Source organism: Phoenix dactylifera, chromosome 5 (assembly GCF_009389715.1).
Source record: "Phoenix dactylifera cultivar Barhee BC4 chromosome 5, palm_55x_up_171113_PBpolish2nd_filt_p, whole genome shotgun sequence".
In the NCBI taxonomy this organism is placed as follows: Eukaryota; Viridiplantae; Streptophyta; class Magnoliopsida; order Arecales; family Arecaceae; genus Phoenix; species Phoenix dactylifera.
Window position 1 is genome coordinate 12,899,298 of NC_052396.1, and position 15,622 is coordinate 12,914,919.

Sequence of the window (15,622 nt, forward strand, 5' to 3'; positions counted from 1 at the left end):
TGCTCTCTCTGTTGCCAAAGATTGATTAGGGATCTCGCGCAGCCGGAGAAGTGTACACACTAAGAGTCCATGAGTTCTTTCTCAACTGTATTCAGGCAATAGCAACTGGACAACTGTGTTGGTCCTTTATGACATATATACTCATATCAAGCACCAATGTCTAAGCTGCGTCTGGCAGCAGCAACCACAATGTTTCAACAAATATAGCTGGAAAGGGATTGATAGCTCCTCCTAGACTGACACGTAAATGCTGTCAATCTGCCTCAAAATCCACAATGATCACTACTCTGTTTTCTTGATTGTATGTTGTTAGCCGCAGCAACTGCAAGTAAGATTTTCTTCTTTCTAGGGAAAGAGACCTCTTATCCTTGTGGAAATACCATGATAAAAAGAAAGAAAAAGGTCCACGTATTAGATCAGTCCTCCATGAGTCCACAAGCCAAGACTTGCAACCTTGACCAACAAAATGAAAAATAAGATGACCAAGGACAGTTGTGGAGCTCTGACCAGTTAAGAATTCTAGCAAAGAGGCATGAAAGAGTTGGCCAAACCAGTATCATTTTAAAAAAATATATACATCAAGCAGCAATTCTCATGCCTAAACCCCTTTCTTCTGTATTGTTTTGAAAAAAAAGAAAAAAAAAAAGGAAAGGCAGCAGAAGCAGCAGCATGCTGGGCATCTGCATTGTAAGGACAGAAGATACCAGGGGCCACCAAATCTGAGGGCCTTATTGAGGCCCTTACAACAGTGCACTAACCACCTACTCTTCTGTCTCTGAAACAAAGGTTTTAAATACCATAGGCCGGGCTGTCACGTCCACCCAAAAAAAATGGGACACCCTGCATACCGATACTTAAAACAGTGGATGTTTCATCCCATCTTGGTCCATTTCCTAACTGTTCCCATCCCACATGAGAGAGTGTAACGCCCTTCTTTCCCACCATTATTAAAACCTTGCCTCGAACTACAGCTGTAAGTGACTATACAGCATTTCAGTTGCAATTTTTCAGCAAATTCATTAGTCACTCATCTAGTTTTGAATGACAACCAAAAACTTAAATGTTACCTATCAACCGGGGAGAAATTATAGTGTGCAATTAAGATAGTTGGGCTGCCTCCAATCTGGGGCTCTACAAGCTTCTGAAAACATTATGGTAAGATTGAGGAGACTCCAAAGTCACCGATGCAATAGTAGAATCATATGCCTGCCGATCTCTTTGGCTCATCTGAAGAATACGAAATGACACTTGATAGGGAACATTGCTCTCCATCAAATGACAAATAATGAAAGGATATATATGACATGAGCGTTTGATCAGAGCTGGTGCTGAAATACTTGCCATTCAACCTGAAAAAATCCAGATGCATCAGATTTCCCGATTGCTTCGAACATGTAATAGTGCAATCAAGCTAACTTTTTTTTAACAATGGAAATGTGATTTTTTTTTCTCAGATTCTAAAGACTATTGTTGTGCGGTAGGTTCCAAATGGTCTGCAAACAGCAAAAATTGAAAGGGCCTGTCCACCAGCATAACTTGTCATAGAAACAGCTGAGGTTCATACAATCTTTTCAATGTCAACTTTATTTAAAATGTGCCAAATATGTTCAGATACAGTCTTATTTTTTCTGTTCTTTTTCCTTTTCAAGAGAAAGGGAGGTAGACCCACTCGATTATAATTAACAGAGTTCAAATACTTGGGGATGCACCACCTCAACTCGAGAACAACTGGCTCTTAGACAGAGGGGTTTGAATATTGGGATAAACCCCAATTCTCACAGCCTAGTATTCTTAAGCCTCACTTCTGCTTGGTTCATTATAGATTTATGATCACTCCCAACACATCTAATTTTAACCCCCTTCCAGTTCTTCCTATCACAGGGACTCTGTACAAAGTTGATAATGTCAACCCCCAATCTTCATCCTCATTACTGACGTGCTTGCTAGAATGCTCAAGCAAGCCAGATCTGTGGGTTTAATAAAAGGTATTGGTTCTGAGCCTTGCTTTTCTAATCCGAGAAGCCTTCCTTTCGCACATGATACTTTGTTGTTTTGCTCTGGAACAAAGGAGTGCTTAGTGGCAGTGAAAGTTTTACTCCTTGGCTTTGAGCAAGCATCCAGGCTAAAGATCAATATTTATAACAGCTTATTGATTTGCCTTACATGGACGACGAGGAGGCAAGGCAACTTGCAACATTGATGAACTGCGAAAGGGGTTCCTTCCCATTCACCTGCCTCAGCCTCCCTCTTAGTGACAGAAGGCTCTCTAGGCATTGTTCAATGCCACTGATTGAAAAGGTTTGCTCCAGACTTGCTGCTTGAAAAGGTAAATTCCTGAGTGGAGGGGACAAGCTCGCATTGATCAGCACCGTTCTTAGAGCTCTTCCTTTCTATTCCATGTCTGGCTTTAAGCTGCCTCATTAGTTGTGAACCGAATTGATCAGATGAAAAGATCCTTTCTATGGAAAGGAAAAGAGTCAATCAGCCGTTTCAATTGCTTAGTCAATTGGGATGGAAGGTGGTTTGGGCATCAAAAACATTAGTGACCATAATATGCTCTGCTATCGGAGTAGGCGTGGAAATTCTTGAAAGTATCGGAGGCATCGTGGATGAGACTTACTAAGAATACACACTATGCCCATGGAAGGTTCGGTTTCAAAGTCAAAAGATCTTTTTGCCGCATCTCGCCAATTTGGAAAGATATTTGCAAGGATCTTAAGGCACTTTGGAATTGCATCTCTTTCGAGCTCGGGGATGGAGCAAACATCAGATTTTAGAAGGATGCTTGGACAAGAAACATTCCTCAAGCCTCTCTCTTCCACAAGCTGTATGATCAAGCGGTTCAAGCTAACTCTTCAGTGGCCTCATGTTGGAGTCGGAGAAGACAAAAATGCCGCCTCAATTTCTTCAGACCCATTTCTCCTTTTCAATCGAAGCAGGAAGAAGACCTGGTCCAGCTTCTTGAGGCTTTCAGACCGTCGAAACTCGTGGATGTGCCTGCTTGGAAACTCACAAATGATAGTAACTCGCTGTTTCTGTGAGGAACCATTGAACATGCGTTTAGTCCCACATCGGTTATTCGCTAAGAAGATTTTAGGTACTTATACAGGATCAAGAAACTCAAAAAATACCTTCCGGCTAGCCATTTTGGGTGAGGTCCTGGGTTGTGATAATTGGTATCAAAGCAAACTCGGCCCATAGCCTACATAGATTACAGGACACTGCAGCACAGATTCGTGAAGGCTGACCACAGATCAATCATGGTGCTTATGATTAGATTTGAATAAATTTGAACTCTTAGCCTGACGAGAACATTAGGGCTTGAATGGAGGGAATATTTGAGAACCCGTGCAGGCATGTGTTTAGTCCCACATCGGTGATTCGCCGAGATCATGAGTACTTATACAGGACTAAGAAACTCGAAGAATACCTTCCAGCTAGCCATTTTGAGTAAGGTCCTGGATTGTGACAAATGGTATCAGAGCGGACCTGGCCCATAACTTATGTGGACTGGAAGACATTGCAACACGGATTCCTTGAGGCTAACCACGGGCCAATTGTAGTGTTTGTGATTAAATTTGAATAAATTTGAACCCTTAGCCTGACGAGGACATCAGGACTTGAACGAGTATATGAGGACCTATATGGGCTTGTGTTTAGTCCCACATTGGTTATTCGCTAAGTAGATCTTGAATTCTTATACAGAATAAAGGAACCCAAATAATATCTTCTGACTAGCCTTTTTGGGTAAGGTTCTGTATTATTATAAATAGCATCAGAGCGAACTCGACCCATAGCCTATGTGGACTAGGGGACACTGCAGCATGGGTTCATAGAGGCTGACCACGAGCCGATCATGGTAGTTGTGATTAGATTTGAATGGATTTGAACCCTTACCCTAACGAGGACGTCAGGGCTTGAACGGAGGAAGTACGTAATGACCCATGCGGGCATATTTAATCCCACATTGGTTATTCGTTGAGAAGATCTTGGGTACTTATACAGGACCAAGCAACTCAAAAAATACCTTCCGACTAGCCTTTTTGGGTGAGGTCCTAAGTTGCTACAAATGGTATCAAAGCGAACTCGGCCAATAGCCTATGTGGATTAGAGGATACTGCAGGACGGTTTCATGAAAGCTGACCATGAACCGATCATGATGCATATGATTAGATTTGAATAGATTTGAACATATTTGAACCCATAGCCTGGTGAGGACATCAAAGCTTGAACGAAGAAAGTGAGAACCCATACAGGCATGTGTTTTATCCCACATCGGTTATTCGCCGAGAAGATCTTGGATACTTATACAGGACTAAGGAACCCAAAGAATGAAAGTGAATCCTAGGTTCTTCGGTGTTAAGCATGCTGAATTTTTCTTTTTTTAAAAAAAAATCATGGCTGAACCTGATCGGGTTGCCTACGTACCCCTTCACAAGAGAGATCAAGCCATACGTAGTTCTTTTTAAGTTTCAAAAATGCAGCGGAAAAATCGAATCAAACAATTTAATTCGTGCATGCTTACAAGATCAAATCTAGATATCAGCATTGTAAGAACACAGGATTATGCCGGAATCGTTTAAATCATTATGCTAAAACTTTATGCATGATTAACTATCAGATCTGAAAGATAAACACACTATTCCGATTAATCTCCGAATATCCATCGAATGGATTCTGGAGATACTCCGTGAGGAGCCCCAAAGGAGGGTAAAACCTCGGAGAATCGGACCCAGACCCTGACTCCAAAATAAAAGATTAATATAGAATTAATACCTTTTATGATGGAAGAAACTTGTGGATCTGATCCTTGACTTCGCAACCACGCACACGAATGGCCACTATGAGAAGTACACGCGAAGCCCTAGGTAGATTGTCTTCCGCGGGAGTGCTAGCTCGCGCAGAAACGTTGCAATGGCTGAAGCTTTCTCCTTCTAAACACTCAACCTTTGATTGTTCTTCAAGAAGATGGAGGATGGACGTGAGGAAGAAGGAGAAGAAGGGATGGAGGCCCTCAAGGAATTTTTTTTAGAATTTTTTGAAACCTCTAAATATTGTATATTTTTGAACCCTAGGCATGGGGGTCTTTTATAGCCAAAAGACCCCCCCCCCACGCCTCACACCTAATTTAGCCAATTAATTTGGCTGATAAAATCCCCAAAAAATTCTGATGATTTGGCAGCTAAGAGGAGATAAACATATCCAAATTTCGTGCATTTTGGATCCCTAAAAGATAGGAAATTCATGCGTCCAAAGTTCAGCCGCAGACCATCCTATTTCATACGCCATGCAATCCCTACAAATTAGGAAATTCATCCAAATCTTTTTAGGAAGATTTGAAGCGCCATTTTATAGAAAATATAGCCCCACGCCTCTTCTCTTCTCATGCCAATTTTTGGCCAAAAATAAAGAGGATAGGCGTGAAAAATATTAGGGATAAATCAAAGTGTCATTCTTCTCCAAGAAGATAAGGATGGGTTCCTAAAATTTAGGAATTCTTCTCCTTATCCAATTCTGATTATTTGGACTCATAATCCTCATCAAATAAGGTCTTCTAATTGATTTGGATCAAGCCTAATCCAATTGGGTCAAGTCCCATCAATTGGGTCCAGCTCAATCTACGTGGGTTAAACCCAATCCAATTAAGTCAAACCCTGATGCAGCCCAAATTGAATCCTATTCAATTTGGCTCAACCTAAGCCCAATTACTCAATCAAATTGAGTTCATTAGCAATCTAATTTCTAATTAATCCTCCAATAATTCAGTAATTATTTTAATGCAACTTTTGCTTAGGATAATTTGTCAATCGAATTGATCAAATTACCCCTGAATGATTCTTAATCATCAATCAGCCATTTGATCAACCTAGAAACTTCTATGCGTGTGACCCCATAGGTTCGAACCTAAGCCGGTAGCACAAGAACAACTTCTTGTACTAATCGAAATGACCATCTAGCAATGGTACCCGACGTCCGGATAGACCGAGTGATTGCAAAGCAACATTCAAGAACCCTTGAACTATGGTTACCGTATAATTCATCCCTTTGACTCCTAATGCCAGGATGACTTAGAGCTCACTGTCAACCCTATAATTAGTACATCCATTATGTGATTAACTTTAAATATCCCGTGACTCCTCACTGGGATTACCCTGGCCAAGGTTTTGCTAAATTAATCACAAGACATTATCTTATGTTTCCAGGAGGGATCAATTCCATCTTGACTCACAACTGACTACGCAAGTACTTGACTGCACCCAGTGACCTTCCATCGCTGAATTAAAAATTCAGATAGTCTTGTACCAAAGTACAGTGAGTTGCTTGCTAATCACTGTGGTGATCTCAGGTCTGAATGATACTTATACCCATATCCACTCGGAACATCTCTCGACAGTAGAGTGCTACGAAATTGGTCACGTTCAGTGAAATGTACTCCTACACTTCACCTGTGTGACATATCAGTGTCTCCACACTCCTTGATTAAGAGGACAACCAACGTATATGTCATACAACGACCTAATCTCGATAATGATGTCGTCCTAGTAACAGCATATCATTTGATCGCGAACAGTTGTAAGGACTTGAAGATAAATCTTCCTTTATCATAAAATAAATCTTAAGGACTTCATCATATAAGAGTTCATTTGAAGATGTACAATGAAATGATGAATAATGTCAATTAACACTTTATTAATTTGTCAATTCATTTACAAAATTCAATCATCAACATACTGACGATTGACTCTTAGGATACAATTTCCAACAAAGAATACTTTCCAGGTAGTCATTTGAGTAAGGTCCTAAATTGTTACAAATGGTATCAGAGCGGACCCAACCCATAACTTGTGGATTAGAAAACACTGCAACACGTATCCCTTGGGGCTAACCACAGGCCGATCGTGGTTAGCCACAAACCACAGGTCCCAGAATCGAAACCTGGCTCTTATGTGAGAACTTATGCGAGCGTGTTTAGTCTCACATCGATTATTTGCTGAGTAAATTTTGAATACTCGTATAAAATCAAAAAACCCAAATAATACCTTCCGACTAGCCATTTTGGGTGAGATCCTGAGTTGTGACAAATGGTGTCAGAGCAGACCCGACCCATAACCTATGTGGACTAGGAGATACTGTAGCATGGATCCATTGAGGTCGACCACGAGCCGATCGTGGTGTTTGCTATTAGATTCGAATGGATTTGAGCCCTTAGCCTAACGGGGACGTCAGGGCTTAAATGGGGGAGAATATGTGAGGACCCATGCGAGCGTGTTTAATACCACATTGGTTATTAGCTAGGTAGATCTTGGATACTTATACAGAATCAAGAAACCTAAATAATACCTTCCGGCTGGCTATTTTGGGTGAGATCCTGTATTGTTATAAATGGTATCAGAGCGAACTCGATCCATAGCCTATGTGGACTAGAAGACACTGCAGCATTGGTTCATAGAGGCTGATGACGAGCCGATTGTGGTAGTTATGATTAGATTTGAATGAATTTGAACCCTCAGCCTAACGAGAACGTCAGAATTTGAACGACCCATGCGGGATGTGTTTAGTCCCACATCGATTATTCGCTGAGAAAATCTTGGATACTTATACAAGACCAAAGAACTTAAAAAATACTTTCTGACTAGCCATTTTGGGTGAGATCCTGGGTTGCGACAGTTTCGTCATTTTACAAATTCCTCAACCAAGATAGAATCCTTTGGCCCTTTTACAAGGCTATTTGGAAGGCGAAGGTACCAGAAAAATCGAAATCTTCATGTGGTGAGCCTTGAAAAACAGACGGCTTATAGGAGATGTCTTGGCTAATAAGACAGGGTAGGGTAGAGGAGCAAGTTGCAATTTACGTGGTGCTGAAATGCCCTTTTTATCAAAAAGTCTCCGGTTTTCAATCAAGGCACATCTCAATCTCTGAGGCTGGCCTACAGACCTTCGAGACCTGCGGACCTCTTGGAGGAGACGAAGAACAAAGAAGACTGTGAGGAGTGCGTGGGATCAGCTTGTGATGGCAGTCTGCTGGCATAGTTGGCTTGAGAGGAATTCACAAATGTTTCTTCAAAAGAAGGCAGCAATCTCTACGGTTCTGCACAAAGCTCTTCCAACTTTTGTTGGCCCCTTTGTGATGGGCAAGCTTTATGAGTTTGTTGCTTGACACCTGCACGTTCCTTCTTTCTCTTGTAATCAACACTCCTTTTAATCTCATTTAATTCTGGGGGAAGCTCATTGCTTCCTCCATTTGCCTTTTCTTCATGGTTCGCCGATGCATTCTAGTCTACCAATTACCATCCCCAATTTTACCATTTCTCTAACTTCAACAACAAAACAGACGAGCAAAACGATGATGAGACTTGTTCTGCTGCACTGCCAGCTAAACTTGCACAGCGCCTTCAACAATTAAGGCAAATCAAAAGACAGCTCAAATCCTGTTTCAGAATTAAAATGCAACTGCAACTATAACTAAATAAAGGCCCAAATGTAGTTGGCAAATTATTGACAATGACACAGATCCGAATACTTAAACATAATTGGGCTACAAATGGGTCAAGCCAGACCCTGTTTAAGAGCTTTTAACATGAACTAGTAGCTGCTATTTACCATTATATAGTCCAAACATAAACTTAATGTGCAATGCATACAACATCATTCTCTTGTGACATCCTTCCACAAGATTCTGTTTTGGTGAGAAAACACTGTCACATTCTTGTGGCTGGTACACACTCTTAATCTCCATTTTAGCACCATAATTCGCGTACCTTACGAACATCACTTTTTCTCAACTTGCTATCCTCAGTTCCACAACCATCCTCTCCTCCTGTGCGCCCCCCCCCCCCCCCCCCCCCTCCCCCTTCTCTCTCCTCTGAAGCCTTAACAAAAAGGGGGTCCACATCTTTTTCTTACTAAGCAAAAATAATTGCTCGCACCCATCTTACCATAACTTTTAAGAAAGCAAATGCTTAATTCACCAGATCTGACACTAATTAAATATCGACATTACTCACCAATTATATTACCCACACCACTCAGAAGCTATAGCAATAATTTGTCGCACAGTTATTATTTTGTGCACCAGTAAACAACTAGGTTAGTTCAACATGCCGCCAGACAGCCCAAATTCTATCTTTTCAAACAAAAAGACTTGACAACCAACTCATCCTAGTTGGGTTGTCTATGGTGTCAAGTTTGCCTAACAACTTTCACAGCAAGCAAGGTTTAAATAACTATTTCAGACTAATTAACTCACCGACAGGTGACAACAAGCTAGTGCCTATACCCTAATGAATTAAAATCATACAGAAGCTCATACAGAAGGTTAAAGAAATCTTCAGAACCTCTGCCAGAAATGCACAGATCATCTGCCTGCAACACCCATCAATTCAGCCTTTTACGACTCTGATGGTCTGATATGGTCATACATTAGACTGGTATAACTAGCAACTAATCATGCGAAGAGCAGTTGCACTAATGGTGATTACTGAAGAGGAAACATGAGTAATTACCGGTCTCCTTCACATTATAAAATACAGGAAGGATAAAGAAATGAATCACAAGAGAATCAACACTGTGAACATGTTGCAATTAAAGCATTTCATACCACCTTGAAATTGGATCTGATACAACTGCATAGTCCACCAACTTTGGCTAACCTTCCAGAGGTTCACTGTTACCCTACAGATGCAGGATCCAGGTACTGCTAAAAGAGAGGCATGTCAGGTTAATAGCTCTTCAGTTCATGCAATCCCACTAATGTAACCAAATTTTCCGAAGCAGCATTACTAATTTTCTTTCCCTCTCACAATATTTAGTTGATCACTCAGTTCTCATTTAATTCATTGGTTCATGATCCTAACCTCAAATGATCGCCGACAATATATGCTAGATATGTCTCTACTAGCATCATGTGACTTGTTCCTCTTTTACTATCCAGCTTTATAGATGATGGTCACGATTTTTCGTTTTTCTTTTCCCTTTTCTTTTCTCCCAAGGGCCATACACTCTGAAGAATAAAGATTTTCCTTTTATTTTTAAAATTATTCACATCTCTCCATAGTCCTCCCAATTACATTACAACAAACTTGAAGCTCTGCTCAAAGATCAATCTAGAGATCATCTACTTTGCATAAGTAGGCATCTCAATAACTCATCCATGTTTCCCTTTTTTTGGTTGGTCATATAATCAAATATGAGTCTTTTTCCTTTGCCCTTTTTTCTCTTTGCCGTAGCATATCTGGCCTTGGATTCTGACATTTGTCATACGTTGTAATATTCATGCTAAGCTCTCCTCATATGTAGTAACCAAATATATAAGATCCAAGCAAGGGGAAGGTTCATAAGAAAGTCAAAGATACTGTATACCTCCCAATGAGTTGGCCGGTTTGGCACCGGTCCGAACCGGTCCAATGGCCGACCGGTATGCCTACCGGTACCGGTTTGCCGATCCTTGGGATAGACAATGAACATAATCCTTGACAGGCTGAGACATCAAAAAAAAACCCTCATTGGTTATTATGGTACCATATAAAGGCTAAAGAACAACTAAATACAAGATATTTTAGAGTAACATGTTTTTATAAAATAAATATAACACTATAGTTGCATGCACTTGATTGAATAGCCACTTAACCTCAAGAAAGCAAGAGAAATGCCATGACTTGATATATTTATGAATTCAAATAAAAAAGAAGAAAATATTTGCGTGCACTAAACACTAAAAATGTGATGTAGAATAGTCTATTGTAGGGGTCTAGTTGTCTAAGGAAGCAAGGCTGAAACATACAGGTTGCTGGATTTCAAGTTTAAAACTCGACAAACCTGAACCATGAAAGTTAGAATTTCAACACAAACAAAGAATTTAAAGGGCTGTCAAATGATAGGTCTGAGAAAGTAAGATTTATAACTCGAAGATAGGATGCTTATGTATTAACAGAAACAAATTGGGATCAATATGAGGAAGGAAATAAGGGAAAAAGGAAATCAGAAGAAAAAGAAGTAAATATAAACTTGAACACATATTATAATGAAAAGTGTTGGGGGGAATAAAGTTTCCCCCCAAATGACATAAATGTCCCTAAGAAGCCGTACAACCTCCGACCCCGGACAGCCGAAGTCAGCGTCGGACCTCGGAACGCCCGGCCACAAGACGACCGACCCCGAAACCTCCGACCTAAGAGAAACCCCGATGTCCGAGGACCGAACTCTAACACCCCTCCGGCATTTATTGCGTATGGCCGCTGTAATCTTCCGGCACACTCAACAATAAATGCGGATCTCCGGCTTACTCCACCATTAATGCGGATCTCCGGCTTACTCCATAATAAATGCGGATCTCCGACTTACTCCACAATAAATGCGCATGGCTCCTGACATCTACGGATCCCCAGCTCTCCACGGCAAATCAACCCAGCAGGGTCTAGTCGACTATGATAAGTCTCTGATCTCGGCCATACCGCCGACATCAGTGCAATGATTCGCCTGACCGAGCGCCGACCTGAACAACATGCCAAGCCGTACTACGGCCTCGCCCTGTTACATCACAGGTAAACCGACCCCCGCATATAAAAGGGAGCCTTGGCCTCTCAAGAGGGGGGGGAAACATTCATACACCCAAAAATCACTGTTTATCTCCTGCTCCCCACTATTTGCCCCCTCCCTGACTTGAGCGTCGGAGGGCCGGCGCCGGAGAACCCGGCCACCGGTTCGTGTGCAGGCACCCGGACGGAGGACGCCGCCAGCCAACGGATCACCGCCCCGCTGCGAGGACCTGCTGTTCCTTCTCTCCGACCGCCCCGGACGGAGGACGCCGCCCGCCGACAGACCGCCGCCCCGCCGTGAGGACTAACAGTCGCTCCCTCTCCTCGGCCGAAGATTGCCCCCGGGTCCAATTTCCAGCAACAGTTGGCGCTAGAGGAAGGGCCCGAGTAGCAGTCATGAAGTCGAGAAGTAAGGAAGCCTCTAACGTCTCCCGGCGTCCCCCGCAAAGTCCTGGACACTCCGTCCAGAATTCTCCAACTCCGGCTGACCCAGCTCCTCAGGTCCAGCCGGAACAGTTCAATGCCCTGGTACAGCAAGTCCAGGCCCTGGCCGCCGCCGTTCAGGGCCTGCGGCGCGTGGAGGCTTTACCGGCACTTCCCCCGCAGGCCCAGGCCCCGCCGGAGTGTCTCCCCAACGGCCCGGTTCTCCCCAGCCAAAATTTGCATGGCTCCTCCAGAGCCAACAATGGAGAACGAGCTTCTCCCCGGAGAGAGTTACCGGGAGAAGGTTTCGACGGAGACCCCAACTTTCTGAGGCGGAGTCAGCCCCGGATCACCGTGAGCTGGCGCAAACCACAGCGACAATCCCACGGGTGGGGGAGCTCGACCGAAAAGTCGAGCATCTGGAGCGCCAGATTGCGGCGCTCCACAGCAAGAAGGCAAGACAGGAAGGGGGCTTTGAGTTCACTACCAAGTCCCCCTTCTCCCGCCAGATCGAGGACGAGCCAGTTCCCGCGAGGTTCAAAATGCCTCAGGTGGAGCCCTACAGCGGAATCACCGACCCCCTTGACCACTTGGAGAGTTATCGGGCCCTCATGGCCCTACAAGGGTCCTCGGAGGCCATACTCTGCAAGGCCTTCCCAGCAACCCTCCGAGGGACCGCTCGGCTTTGGTTCTCTGGTCTGAAGCCGAACACGGTGTCCTCTTTTGAGCAGCTCGGCAGGCAGTTCGCCACCAACTTTGCTGCCAGCCGGCGCCAGCGACGGACATCAGACTCCCTCCTGGACATCAAGCAGAAGGAGGGGGAGTCCCTCAAAGAGTACCTGGACCGCTTTACCGCCGCCACATGGGAGGTTCGCGAGCTAGACCAATCGATAGCCATGTCGGCTCTGAAGACTGGGGTCCGCTCCTACCGATTCCTCTTCTCCATCGAGAAGAGCTTCCCGGCCGACTTCACCGAAATGCTGGCCCGAGCCCGGAAGTACGCCAAGGCCGAGGAGGCAGTTGCCTCCAGGCGGGGGGCGATCGAGCCCACCTCGAAGAAGCGGAAGAAGCGCCGCGAGGAGCGCGGTCGACAAAGGAGCCGGTCTCCCCGCCGAGAGAAGAATCTCCCCAGACTGAGGAGCCCGCCCCGTCAGCAGGGGCGACCTCAGCAGAGGACACCTCCTCGTCCGAGGTCTCCACCACGGCCTCGGACGTACCAGGCGAGGTACGAGAACTATACACCCGTCAATGCTCCTCGGGCCGAGATCCTGATGGAAATTGAGGGCCGGGACTTCTTCCGACCCCCGCCTCCTATGCGAGACACGGGATTTCCCCGAAATTCCAGGAAGTACTGCCGCTTCCACCGAGATCGCGGGCACGACACGGAGGACTGCTTCCAACTCCGGAACGAGATAGAAGCGCTCATCAGACGGGGAGTACTCAACCGGTTCGTGAGGAACCGACATGAGGAAAGGAGGCCGGCGGAGAATGTCGCACCAACCGAAAATCCTGGCGGCAACAGGCCTATCGCCGGCACCATCAACATGATTGGGCGGACCTCGGCAGGAACAGCCGCCCAGGGAGCACCCCCGAAGCGCCCACGCACTGATGAAGTCATCTCGTTCTCGGACGAGGACTTAGAAGGGGTCGAGACCCCTCACGATGACGCTGTGGTCATCTCAATGATTGTAAATAGATTTGATGTAAAGCGTGTCCTAGTTGACAATGGAAGCTCAGCCAACATTTTGTACTACCATGCCTACCAAAAAATGGTGTTGACAGAAGGACACCTCCGGAGAATCAATGCCCCGCTGGTCGGGTTTACCGGAGATGCGGTCCCCGGTTGAAGGTGAGGCTAGCTTCCTTGTCACAGTTGGCCTCGCCCCCCAGGAGAGCACTGTGAGGATGGACTTCCTGGTGGTCCGTCTGCCCTCGGTCTACAACGCCATCCTTGGGCGCCCAGGGTTAAACGCCCTTCGAGCCGTGGTTTCAACTCGCCATTTGCTCATGCGGTTCCCCACCGGCCAAGGAGTGGGCGAGGTCCGCGGAGACCAACTGGTCGCCAAGCAATGCTACATGGCGGCCCACACAGTAAAGCAACCAGCCGAGGCCCCAGACCGCCCGATGGGCCCTTCACTGCCCATAGAAACCCTCGATGCGAGGGACACTCTCTGGAAGAAGCAAGTAGAGCGCGGTGAGCTCCTTATTCAAATCCCACTACAAGAAAATTTTTCCGAGCTAACCGTGCAGGTTGGCTCCGGCCTCGGCGCCCATGAGAGGAGTCGCCTCGTCAGCCTCCTGCGGGACAACGCTGACGTCTTCGCCTGGTCGCCCGCGGACGTGCCAGGAATTGACCCCGAGGTCATGGTCCACCGACTCCAGGTGAGGCCAACCAGCAGGCCTGTAAAGCAGAAGAAAAGAGGCTCCGCCCCTGAGCGACAACGAGCTGCGGCCGAGGAGGTGGACAAACTCCTCGGAGCCGGCTTCATCCGGGAGGTCTCCTACCCGGATTGGCTCGCCAACGTAGTCCTCATAAAGAAGGCCAACGGAAAATGGCGTATGTGCGTGGACTACACCGACCTGAACAAGGCCTGCCCAAAAGACAGCTTCCCTCTCCCGAGCATCGACCAGCTCGTCGACTCCACTTCAGGACACCAACTGCTAACTTTTATGGACGCCTTTTCAGGATACAACCAAATCCGAATGGCGCCGGAAGACGAGGAGAAGACGGCCTTCATCACCAACAAGGGCACCTACTGCTACAAGGTGATGCCCTTTGGCCTGAAAAACGCTGGGACTACCTATCAGAGACTGGTCAGCCAAATCTTTAAAGACCAGATCGGCCGGAACATGGAAGTCTATGTGGACGACATGCTGGTAAAGAGCCAAGCGGCGGAACACCACATAGCCGATCTCAACGAGACATTCGCCAAGCTCAGAAAATACCAAATGAAAACTCAATCCGGCGAAGTGCGCGTTCGGGGTCACCTCGGGCAAGTTCCTGGGTTTCATAGTGACCCAACGCGGAATTGAAGCCAACCCGGAGAAAATCCGGGCACTGCAAGAGATGTCGCCTCCAAAGACAGTTAAGGAGGTGCAGCGGCTCGCGGGGCAGGTAGCCGCCCTGGGAAGGTTTGTTTCTCGATCAGCCGAGCGTTGCCTCCCCTTCTTCAAGAGCCTCAAACGGCCGAAAGACTTCCGGTGGACAGAAGAATGCCAGCAAGCCTTTGAAGAGCTTCGGAGCCTTCTGGCCTCTCCCCCGCTGCTCACCAAGCCCCAGAAGGGCGAAATTCTTTACTTATATCTGGCCGTCTCCCCAGCTGCAGTAAGCTCGGTCCTCGTCCGAGAAGAAGACAAGCTCCAAAAGCCGGTCTATTACACCAGCCGGGTTCTCAGGAATGCTGAGACCCGATATTCTAAACTTGAGAAGACCATCTTCGCTCTCATCATCTCGGCTCGGAGACTCAGGCCTTACTTCCAAGCCCACACGATAGCTATATTAACCGACCAGCCTATGAAGCAGATATTGTAGAGGTCGGATCGTGCGGGGAGGATCGCCAAATGGGCGGTCGAGCTCGGGGAATTCGACCTAGAATATCGGCCCAGGCCGGCTATCAAAGCTCAGATACTCGCTGACTTCATCGTGGAGTGCACCCTTCCGGACG

The 15,622-nt window shown here is 45.8% G+C and overlaps 1 long non-coding RNA gene across 2 annotated transcripts; it reads right to left on the bottom strand.

Moving 5' to 3' along the window:
* Positions 1-541: 541 nt before the first annotated feature.
* Positions 542-4,331, bottom strand: LOC120110888. Of its 2 annotated transcripts, none has more exons than XR_005512010.1 (2): positions 1,068-4,331; positions 542-971 (listed from the first exon to the last, which is right to left on the bottom strand). It is a non-coding gene; the product is annotated as an uncharacterized LOC120110888 (long non-coding RNA). The 2 variants fall into 2 exon arrangements; XR_005512011.1 differs by having other exon boundaries at positions 542-981.
* Between the last annotated feature and the right edge of the window lie 11,291 nt (positions 4,332-15,622).